This window comes from Ascaphus truei, chromosome 4, assembly GCF_040206685.1.
Source record: "Ascaphus truei isolate aAscTru1 chromosome 4, aAscTru1.hap1, whole genome shotgun sequence".
In the NCBI taxonomy this organism is placed as follows: Eukaryota; Metazoa; Chordata; class Amphibia; order Anura; family Ascaphidae; genus Ascaphus; species Ascaphus truei.
Window position 1 is genome coordinate 339200501 of NC_134486.1, and position 12028 is coordinate 339212528.

Genomic DNA, 12028 nt, shown 5'->3' on the forward strand with positions numbered 1-12028 from the left:
TGCGAAGACACCCATGTGCAGGGACACCTGGGCAGGTATTTACAACCTTCCACACATGCACCAACTTTAACTTGCTCCTCACATGTGACAGGCCTGTTCACACACTTGGGTGGGCTTGGACTCTCTGGACACGGGGTTGGCAAGGGGGTGTAAGGGTATAGCCCAGTTAGGGGCTAAGAAGTTTATAGCCCAGTTAGGGGAAAGGTTATAGCTGCCAGCTAGTGGCAGAGGGTGTAGGATGACCAGATTTTGAAAATGAAAAACCGGGACACAATTTTTTTTTTTACATTAACAGTTTATTTATTGTATTACACTTATACTTTACTACCATTAGTCCTAGTTACATGTGTGTGTGTGTGTGTGTGTGTGTGTGTGTGTGTGTGTGATGGCCTCACTAATCGAACAAAAAAAAAGCCAGATGTGAATGACTTCTGTACCCTTTAACCATTGTCAGGACGCCCCCTCTTCACAATTTCTAAAGCAGCAATCCCGCCTGGGATCTTACCTGATCCGCAGTCCCTCAAGGTACTAAACTGGAGGGGAGGTGTTCCCTACCTGTCTTCCGATGTCTCCCGTGTGAAACTTGAGTCAGATCTGGAAGAAAGCAGGGTAGGTTACTTCAGTGTAGGTATACGGCAGTTAAGATGAGACAGAGGGGGAGAGACAGAGGGGGAGAGACAGAGGGGGCGAGACAGAGGGGGAGAGACAGAGGGGGAGCCAGGTGGAGGGAGGGAGAGAGACAGGGAGAGAGACAGGGGGAGAGACAGGGAGAGAGACAGGGAGAGAGACAGGGAGAGAGACAGGGAGAGAGACAGGGGGAGAGGGAGAGAGACAGGGGAAGAGGGAGAGATGGAGAGTGGGAGAGAGACAGGGGAGAAGGAGAGAGAGGGGGAGAGAGAGAGAGAGCAGGGGGAGAGGGAGAGAGGGAGATGCAGGGGGAGAGGGAGAGAGGTAGAGAGGGAGAGAGGCAGGGGGAGAGGGAGAGAGGCAGGGGGAGAGGGAGAGAGGCAGGGGGAGAGGGAGAGAGGCAGGGGGAGAGGAAGATAGACAGGGGGAGAGGGAGAGAGGCAGGGGGAGAGGGAGAGAGGCAGGGGGAGAGGGAGAGAGGCAGGGGGAGAGGGAGAGAGGCAGGGGGAGAGGGAGAGAGGCAGGGGGAGAGGGAGAGAGGCAGGGGGAGAGGGATAGTGGGAGAGAGACAGGGGGAGAGGGAGAGAGAAAGGGGACAGGGGGAGAGGGAGAGAGACAGGGGGAGAGGGAGAGAGACAGGGGGAGAGGGAGAGAGACAGGGGGAGAGGGAGAGTGACAGGGGGAGAGGGAGAGAGGCAGGGGGAGAGGCAGGGGGAGAGGGAGAGAGGCAGGGGGAGAGGGAGAGAGGGAGAGGGAGAGAGGCAGGGGGAGAGGGACAGAGGGAGAGAGAGACAGGGAGACAGGGAGGGTGAAAGGGTGGTTGACTGAGGGTTGGATGGGCCCCCTGACTCACCGGGCCCGGGACGCCAACCCCGACAGACCCCTGTTGCCAGCCCTGTCCCCCATTATCTCTCTCCCTTCCCACCTCCAATTCTCTCCCTCTCCCCCTCCATTCTCTCTCTGACCTGCACACAGCCACAGACACACACACACACTCAGCCACAGACACACACACACACACACACACACACACACACACACACACACACACACACACACACACACACACACACACACACACACACACACACACACACACACACACACACACACACTCAGCCACAGACCCACACACTCAGCCACAGACCCACACACTCAGCCACAGACCCACACACTCAGACACACTCAGACACACACACACACACACACACACACACACACACACACACACACACACACACACACACACACACACACACACACACACACACACACACACACACACACACACACACACACACTCACAGACACACACACACACTCACAGACACACACACACACTCACAGACACACACACTCACAGACACACACACTCACAGACACACACTCACACACAGATACACACAGACACAGATACACACAGACACAGATACACACACACACAAAGTGGAGCAAGAGATGCAAGTGACTGGGGGTGTGAGGGGGGGGGGAAGGCCGGCGATCCGACCAGCCAGCAGTGCATCACCACTACCCGCCCCCGCACTCATCTCCCACACCAAGGGGATGGGGGAAGGGAGCACCAGGACAGGAGGCAACCCCCTCCCCCCCTGGCGGCCGCACCCCCACACCTACCTACTATCACCCCGGGCAGGCGGGAAGCCACGGGGACCCAGGGCAGAAGGGGGGACACTGCGTAGCCACCAGTAGAGGAGCAGAAAGAGCCTGTGTCACGCGCTCACTAGCAGCAGGCACAGAAAGTGCAGCGAGCGGCTGTGAGCGGGCTCGGGGGGAGGAAGGGGGAGGGTGGGGAAAGCAGGGAAGAGCCAAAGCCCCACCCCATGCATCCTCCACCAATCCCCAGCAGTCCGACATATTCAAGTAAGAAACCCAACCCCCTGGCATCTGAAAGTACTCACCAGCCGGGCTGCCGCATCCTCGGGTCCTCGTGTTCTCCTCCTCACTGCCTCCGCTGCCGGGGGCGGGGCTTAATGACGCTACGCAGGGGATTGGCCAAGATAGGAAAATGCCAGGGGGGCAGGACTTTGTACAATGCCGGGCCACATCCTCCAATCAGCAAGACCCAGTTTCTACACAAGCCCAACCCCTGGCATTAAAAAAAATACTTACCAGCCGGGCTGCTGCAGTCTCCTTCTCCGCGCCGCCGCAGACTCGCGCAACGGAGCTTACTCGCGCACCGCAGTCGACAATAAAAAAAAAACGGGAACACATTGAGGAAAAACCGGGACATTTCCGGGACACACAGGAAACCGGGACAGCTCTCGAAAAACCGGGACTGTCCTGGCAAAAGGGGGATGGGTGGTCACCCTAAGAGGGTGGCATATATATCATTGTGTATACTAATGTTGTTGCACTGTTATAGTATAATACTCTGTATTGTGTTGCTCGTTCAGTAAACCTTTTAGCCATAACCCTGGTGTATGTGGTTTCTGGGTGGGTTCCTGTGTGGGGTACATTCTACACTACTAGAATCCTACATAGGTGGAGGCGCTGACCGACGAGAGAACATTCCAGAGAAGCACCCCAGGTTCCCATCAGCGGAGGCTCAGGCCTCCTGTGAATCTGCAGGTATACGCACCACATCTGGTAACATATGTAGATTTCCCCACATGCACTCTATATGCGATTGGGTGGGGAAAACCCGTTACATATATATATATATATATATATATATATATATATATAGATAGATAGATAGATAGATAGATAGATAGATAGATAGATAGCAAAGTGAAATATTACTGTATGCTCATTTGCATGTCTTAGACAGGTCTGCAACCCCGCCTTTCACCATTATCACCCAGCACACAGCACTTCCACTGCAGCAAGGGATTCCGGGAAATGACATGCAAATGATCACACAGTGTCACCTTTTGCTTCAAAACCATTTTTAACATGGTTCCCTACGGGCTTAAGCTTGCTGCATGGTCACAGCTTTGAGCACAGCCAGGGTTAAGATGCATACATTGTAATTGTAGCCTCTCACCCCTAGATGGAGGTAGAACAGTTGCACAGCTTCTTGCCATCTCCTGTAACATACAAAAATAGGGCAAAACCAGAGCCATTTTTATCAAAGTAAAGGAATCCCATTGAAATCTATTGGGGGGTTCTACCAGGGAGCTGTTACTTTGGGAGATAGAATATTGTATGGCCATATACATATTGATGTGTCAGTAAATACTGTCATTATATAAAGTGACAGATAAAGGGTTAATAAAGCGCAACAAATATTGTGATAAAATCAAGCTGCTGCCTGAACACCTGCGGTTTCCCCAAACCGCAATTACATAAACCCGAAGCAAAAAGTTCTTGTGGCGCAAAGTGACCAAATATAAACAGTGCAATGTGCAAATAAACCCAGTGATGTATAGCACTGAAAAAACATAATACTTTCACTCCATATGTAGAATCCCTCATGTGCGTGGTCTCCTGGTTAACCTCATATGAAGAAAAGAACAGAAATACAGAGGGTATAGTGTATTAACATTTACTCATGATGACAAACAACACAGGGGGGGGGGGAGGAAACAAACTCACACTCTCCCCGCTGGTCTATAAGCAAGAAGTGACTTTGGGCGCCCTTCAACCCTTCTCCCGAAATGACTGCTCCCAAATCAGCTGCTGGGCATGTAGAGACAGTTGCAAACTCCGGTCTCCTCCTTCAGCGCCTCTCACCCGCGCTCAGAGTCCTCCGTCCGTTTCAACACATCACAGCCTCCCCAGCAACTCCGGATAGTATAGGGTTAATGTAGTGGCCTCAGAGAGTCAAAAAAGCCCAACATGTTTCGTCCAAAGACTTCATCTGGGGTTATACACCAGCGGGGAGAGTGTGAGTTTGTTTCCTTCCCCCCCTGTGTTGTTAGTCATCATGAGTAAATGTTAATACGGTATACCCTCTGCATTTGTGTTCTTTTCTTCATATGAGGTTAACCAGGAGTCCACGCACCTGAGGAATTATACATATGGAGTGACAGTAGTATGTGTTTTCAGTGCTATACATCACTGGGTTTATTTGCACATTGCACTGTTTATATTTGGTCACTTTGCGCCACAAGCACTTTTTGGTTCAGGTTACTTTCATTATATACCCAGTTGTGTGTGTAATTACTGTCTGCATTGGGTTCCTGTGAAAAGTTATCCTACTGCATTAGGATGTTTCCCGGGTGGATGCGCTGTGTACCACGAACGTGATCACCCTAGGCTCCCAGCAGCGGAGTATCTGGCCTCCTCTACACCACTCAGGTACACTGCCGACACAGTTTATCCGAGTGCGGCTCATTCCGCAAGCCGGGAAATGTCCCGGCTTGCGAGCCGCACTCCCTCAGCGTGCCGCGCATCACCGATGCGCGGTCACGCATCATCGGGTGCCAGCGCCCCCTGCACGCGCGTCCAGGGCTCTCCGAGGGAGCCCTGTTGTCCCGCGATCGCGGGACGGCGGCAGGGGGTTCCGGGGGACCCGGCGGACCCGGCAGCGGTAGGGAGAGCGCCCCGATCGGAGGGCGCTCTTCCGCTGCTTCGGCGTGCGCCCGTCACCCTGCGGCGCGCGCCAGGATACTGCTGCGGCCAAGAACGGGCAAATGCTCGAATAAACTTGGCCACAGCAGTAATACAGTACTGGTAGTCCCTTTAGTCAGGGGGAAATGGGGCTATAATTATAATACATATAATGGGTATTATTTGTTTCAAGTCTGCAGTGTCATATACTTATCAGTAAACCAACCTTTATTAACAGGTTTATTTTACCCGACATGGACAAAAGTAGAAAAAAAAAAGAAGTAAAATAATAAAGTTTAATACCTCTCAATGAACTCTTTTCAGTAAAGACTTATATTAATATAACATTAGCTGGGGGTTTCCTGGCTGGTCATATGACCTAAGAATATTTGATTCGGGAAATATGACTCTCCGTATATCGGCACTTTTGGAAAATAGAAACATATTATGGCTTTGGAGGTCCCGATCCCCTCAGTTCAGTTACGTTAAAAAAAAAATGCTTTATGGGGTATTTATTATTTAAATGATGAAGCTTTATTTTATATAATGCTATGCTTGGGCTAAATAAAAACTAGTTTATTCGAGGTTTTCTGAATTCATTCCTTTCACGGATCATATGTTTACTTTAGGTCTAGCAGTTTCTTGTAACATACTGTATGGTATTTCTAGAGGAGATGTGAAAGTATTGCAAAGTGATATTCCTTTTACAAATAAGCCTGTTTAAACATGATAAAACATGTAACCAATACTTATGTATATAAATTCTCCCCTCATAACATACTCTTATTGTAAATCATTCGAAAGTAATTTCTCCTGTATACATTTTCCTTCACATAACACCACAGATTGGATTTCAATTGGTAAAAATTTAACTTTTTTTGCTAATAAATAAAACACAGGCTCTAGCTATTCTTTCATCACATATTTCACATAACTGATCAGAGCATTTCACTTGGGTCTATTTATAGTACAATAATTCTTCAGAAATTGGATCTGCTCAGGAAAAGTTCTGAATTTTCAACATTAGTATTCTGATGGGTTCTATAAAGAAAACATTCTCTGGTTATGTGTAAATTCTGCCCTAATATCTGACTTCCAAAAAAGGACAAAGCTCTTTGCAGAATTTTAGTCTGGTGATCAGTAAGTATAATGTCAGAAAGATTGACTACTGTCAAATGCTCAGTTACCGCCGTGAACGGCTTTTCTTCTGCGGTTTGTAACCGAAGGTGTCTCGGTCCCTTAATTTCCTTGATTCCCCGCCTCGTCCTCCTCCTCGCTTTTCTTATCGGGAATCCCTCTCCAAAAAAGAAGAAGATGCTGCAATACCATCAGTTAATCTCGAGGTACGATGTGTCTCGGTATCAGAGGAGTTAAGGTCTCAAGTCATGGCTCCAGAAGAAGTTATTGATGAATTATCTCTGCCAGTACGTGTTGCCTGACCACCCTTCCTTCTATGCCATTTGTAAACTTAGTCATTTTTATAGTTACTTAAATCTCTAGCAAATTTCTTTATTTTTTAAAGCGATAAGGTCCTGTTCATACTTATCTAAGCCGATTTCAATTTGACTCATGAGGGAATGGTCAACATTTACAAGATCTTTTTGTGCAGTCTCAATTTTGGCGGTGACTTCTACCAAAACCATATCATCATGTTCAATCAAAATCTTAATAAGTTCCAAGGAACACACATTCAATGTAGTCTCACATCTCTCTTCAAGCTTACTGTCGGTGAAGTCGAAGGAAGGAAATGTTTGTAACCAAACCCTCTCGGGATCAATTTGTTTTGAACATAACGATCCAAAGCGGTTTTATTCCACCAACTTCTGAGCCTCCTTTGAGAGAGATATTTAAAAGTTTTCAAAGTCTCAGTGCCCTTAGGCAAAGGTGCCAAAGGATCAATAACAATGTTATCACACGGGATAGAAAAATCTTCATTGGAATTTGCAGGTCTGTGCTGATCATGGCTGCCAACATTCATATTCAAAGTTTGAAAGATATAAAAACAATGATGGCGGAGCAGGTATAGGAAATGCTTATGAAGAAAGCACAGGTATACAAAACAAACACAGAATACCGCATGCACGCCAGAAATGCTTATGAAGAAAGCACAGGTATACAAAACAAACACAGAATACCGCATGCACGCCAGAAATATATAGTACCCAAAAACTAGCATATATACTATAATATAATAGTAGCCAGCGGTGCTCCAGGGATGACGATAATGTGAGAACAAGAAAAAAGATTCCCTAAAGGGAGCACACGGGTATACCAAAGAATATAACAATTTTATTGAATGATACACATAAAAGCAGGGGAGAAAGAGTAAAATGGAATGGGATTCCAAAAAAACTCCTCAAGCCTCAAAAGATGTGAAAGTATTGCAAAATTATATTCCTTTTACAAATAAGCCTGTTTAAACATGATAAAACATGTAACCAATACTTATGTGTATACATTCTCCCCTCATAACATACTCTTATTGTAAATCATTTGAAAGTAATTTCTCCTGTATACATTTTCCTTCAAATAACACCACAGATTGGATTTCAATTGTTTAAAATGTAACTTTTTTTGCTAATAAATAAAACACAGGCTCTAGTTATTCTTTCATCACATATTTCACAAGTTAGAAACACTGGTATATACTACAAAATAATGGTACTGAACATAGTCGTTTAGGGGTACCATTGTTCCTAGCTGCACTATCCACCTGCATTCCCGCTTCAACAGGGCCTTCTCCAGGTCGCCACCACAAATGCCAAGAGAGACCTTGTCAAAGGCAAACATAGAGAACACAGAGGGATATGAGCCATGTTGTTTTAGAAAATGTCGGGCTACCGATGTTATTTTTCTTAATGAATGTAGGTCACGCTGTGCATTTTTTATATTGTGACTATGTTCCAAGATTCTGAATCGCACTTCCCTTGTGGTCATACCAACATAGATAAGACCACAAGGGCAAGAAAAATAATATACTACTCCCTTACTTTTGCAATTGAGGAATACCAGAATCTTATACTGTAAGTGCGTGTCCCTAACCAATTAGAAAAGCATTCTGTTTGTCGCATATATTTAAAAAATCATTTTTTTGGAAAAGTTTGAGAGAAACGTAGTACCAACCTGAGGGACATAGGGGCTGTGAACTAATTTGTCACGTAGGTTTGGTGACCTACGGCTGGTTAAACTGATATGTTCACCCAATGAGTTTTTAAGATCTTTGTCCGCCAATAAAATTTTCCAATGTCTTTGCAATATGTCCCTCAGGTCGGACCACTGCTGATTAAATGTACTGACAAACCTTATTCCATTAGGACCCATATATTTAGGTTTTGGTTGTAATAAAGTCTCTCTCTTACAACTATGTTTAAGGCCCTTTGCAACACTAGTTTTGCTATAACCCTTACTCGCAAAACTATATATATAAAATTTACTGATTCAGATTTTTTTCCCCTTGATGAATATAAATACATATTTAGCATGCGCATCCTCCAGTTATAATTTAGCAAAGGTTGAACTCGATGGATCTGTCTTTTTTTAACATAAACTAATAAGGTATAACAGACCCCTTCCAATGTTGTAGTTGGCAAACTTCCTCCATCAATTACACTTTTGTTTTATAACATTACATGTGATTAAGCAGTTAAAGTCATTCACATACTGTCATGACATACTGTAGAAACTGCCTTCTTCCGTGTAATTTTGTCTTGAAAAGCATTTTTTTCTGTCTTCTGTCAACCACTTAATAACATGCCTGCTATAATAATGCAATGAAACAGTATTTTGTGATTAAGCAAGACTAATTTTCATCCTGGAAATGTACACTATAATACAGAAAATTTGACATGCGTATTTTACCTGAATTTAAGGCCAAACTTTCCAGACAAATACACATACTGTTGTAGAACAGAATGAGGGACATATAAAAAAAAACAGTAAAAGGAAAAATATAGAGTAGCATTGCTAATATCAGGTGCGAAGATCGTTCTTTAAATCTTCAAACATTATACTCCCATAAATATGAGTACAACAAGCATATCACATGCTAAGAATCCATGAGGACTCCTGATGAAGTTTGTCTCATCAAATGAAATGCATTGAATGCAGGAGGAGAGTGGAGGTTGTTACTACCCGGTCAGAGCAGAGAGAACCCCGCTGAGCAGCGTTGCTGTTTCCAAGCGGCCGCAATACGAAGCAGCACCAGCCCGGCACCAGCGTTCGTCTGACCCACGAGAGAGGGGCGGTGAGTTTACCATCACTCAACTATTGTATTCTATGTACCCTGATTTATTGCACTCATTTACACCCACTCAGCGCTCGATCCTAGATGTCATCCTAGACAAGAAAGGATTATATCCACACACCTGAATCTTAGCATGTGATATGCTTGTTGTACTCATATTTCTGTGAGTATAATGTTTGAAGATTTAAAGAACGATCTTCGCATCTGGTATTAGCAACACTACTCTATATTTTTTCCTTTTACTGTTTTTTTTACATATAACAAATCCCGCTCCCTCATCTTGTTCTACAACTATCTGCAAGAAAAAAGGAAGGCTCTTTTCTATTGAAGGTTGAGTGGGACGTTTTTGTTTTGTTTTTCTGCAAATACCTTAATCACTCGTTTGATTGTTTGATATTGAGGTGTATTTTATGTTACTGTTTTAGTGCACTTACATAATTCACCACTTGGGGGTCACTTTCAACCTATCTTCTATTCCTCTAAAGATATTTGTAGTGTGATTTTTGTTACTGTATACTGCTGTAAGCGCCAGTCCTGTTGCTTCTTTTTGAAATACACATACTGTTTGCTTCATAATTGACTAATTATTTTGGGCAATGTTTTACTTGTTAGCTTGTCTGGTTAAAGCAGCAATACTGGATCGCTCCCTTTTTTTTCTTCTTGTTTCTATAGGTAAAGCATGTGGCAATGTATAATTCTACATTCTTACCTAAGCTGACAATCCTTTGGTGCTCTTATAGGGCTGGTGACGGCGACGTCAGGCTACGGTTGCTGGAAAAATCAAATTGAGATGACTTCCAGCGATCGCGACCAAGCCGTCGTGCTGCACTTACTATAAGCGCACACGATGGCGGAAATGCATTTGTTTTGACGCAACGTCACTGGCACTATAAGCGCAGCCTAACATAATGACTGTTTCAGTCAGTGTAACTCAGCAGGTATAATGTATCCTTATACTACTATGGGAACATTATCTATTGTTACAGTTTACAGGTCAAACTGCTGGTAATATTGGCAACAAATGATCACAAACAGGGAAGATCTTGCACTGCTGGGAAGGTGGGCTAAACCTGCTTTAGAAATCAAAGGATGCTTTTAAACTCATTTAAATGGCATTGAGTCGAATGATAATAATTAAAATAATAATAATAATAAAAAAATACAATAACTATTATCTAATACTACAAAACTGATTTATTTAAAAAAAACAATACAAGATTTCACATGTTTTGCTGATTAAATACTGTAGAGTGACTACATTGTTTTTAAATCAGACAAGTATATCTCCTTTATGCCTCACAGTAAGATTGACAATTAGGAGACTAACCAATCAACAGATAAAGACAGCATGTTCCACCTATCACTATAGAGCAGAACCCCCAGGCACAGAAGGTGAAGCAAAGGTTCTACTCTTGAAACAGCAAGAAACTGGTGTTACTGTGTGAATTGCTTGCCCCTCTCCATGAGTAGTCCCTGCTAAGTCCTTTACTGAAGTTCCCAGAACCGACACATAGCAGCTGCATGCTTTGCATCTTCACCAACAGAGTATGAACAGTAAGTGTTAATTTTAATGTCTTTAAGTGTAATATCTTAACATAAGATTAATGTAAAAGTGTGAATAGTTCAGTATTTTATACTTGTGTCACTCATAAATGTTATTAGCTATAATTATAATTACTCATCAATGGTGCTAATTCTAGCTTTTGAATAAAGACGATACGTGTTAACATAAACTTCTATATATTTGAATTCTATAGATATTCAATTCAAATATATATTTGACAACTGCATTCAATTACATTCAGTTATATCTATGTACGTATCATTAAATATGTTCATTTGGCACCATTTTAGAAATATAGGATAACTTGCTATTTTGTTAACTATTTTTGCTTGAAAGTATTACATTTGACTAAATACAATATGTAAGATTTGCTAATAATATTTAAATGTTTATACTGGGCTAACACAATACACCGATAGATGGCATTTTTGTAGCACAAATCTCTGCCCTGCCTAAAATCTAAGTGCAGGACAGATGGATAAAATGATTGGCCTGAGTTGGGAAACTGGATTTCTCTATTGGCAGTGATGTAATCATGATGCCACTCTTAAGATGATCAATTTCCAAAGCAGTTAACACGAGAAACATTAACCATTGCATTTCTTCCATATACTTGATTTTTTTCTTTTTTGTCTTTGCGTAAGTAGTTGCATCTTATGGAAAACCACGTTCTTTGCTAGAAAAAGAAATGGCTGAAACAAAACTTTGAAAGCAGATGTTAAATAAGTTGTCCTTTTTTTAATTTACTTAATTGCAACTGAAAAGTGTCCATCATTTGTGATATTATCATTCACAATGAGCACAGTCAAATAATAATAATAATAAAAATCTCTTTACAAGATTCATAAGTTTCTATAGTATTTCTCAGCAAACTGTAGGTGTGAAGTCCAATATTTACTTTGGCAATTTCTCTTAAAGAATAGTGACTCGCTTGCAACAAATTCTCAAAGGCCATTTATGTGTGTCTGAGGAAAGTGTAATGCTGATTCACAACTAAGCAAACTCATTTGTACAAATCATCTCTATCTGTATTTTATAACAATCCTCCTGAAATTAGCATTAGATCTTTGAATTATTCATTT

The 12028-nt window shown here is 43.1% G+C and overlaps 1 protein-coding gene across 2 annotated transcripts in view; it reads left to right on the top strand.

Moving 5' to 3' along the window:
* The window catches only part of LOC142493689 (uncharacterized), a 139668-nt gene that overhangs the window by 57351 nt on the left and 70289 nt on the right, over nt 1-12028 (top strand). The window contains exon 4 of one of the 2 annotated variants that reach the window (XM_075598153.1): nt 10752-10936. The exons of the other annotated variant lie outside the window; for it this stretch is intronic. The gene's annotated coding sequence lies outside the window, so the exon portion shown is untranslated. The remainder of the gene's footprint in view (nt 1-10751; nt 10937-12028) is intronic. 2 annotated transcript variants of the gene reach the window in all.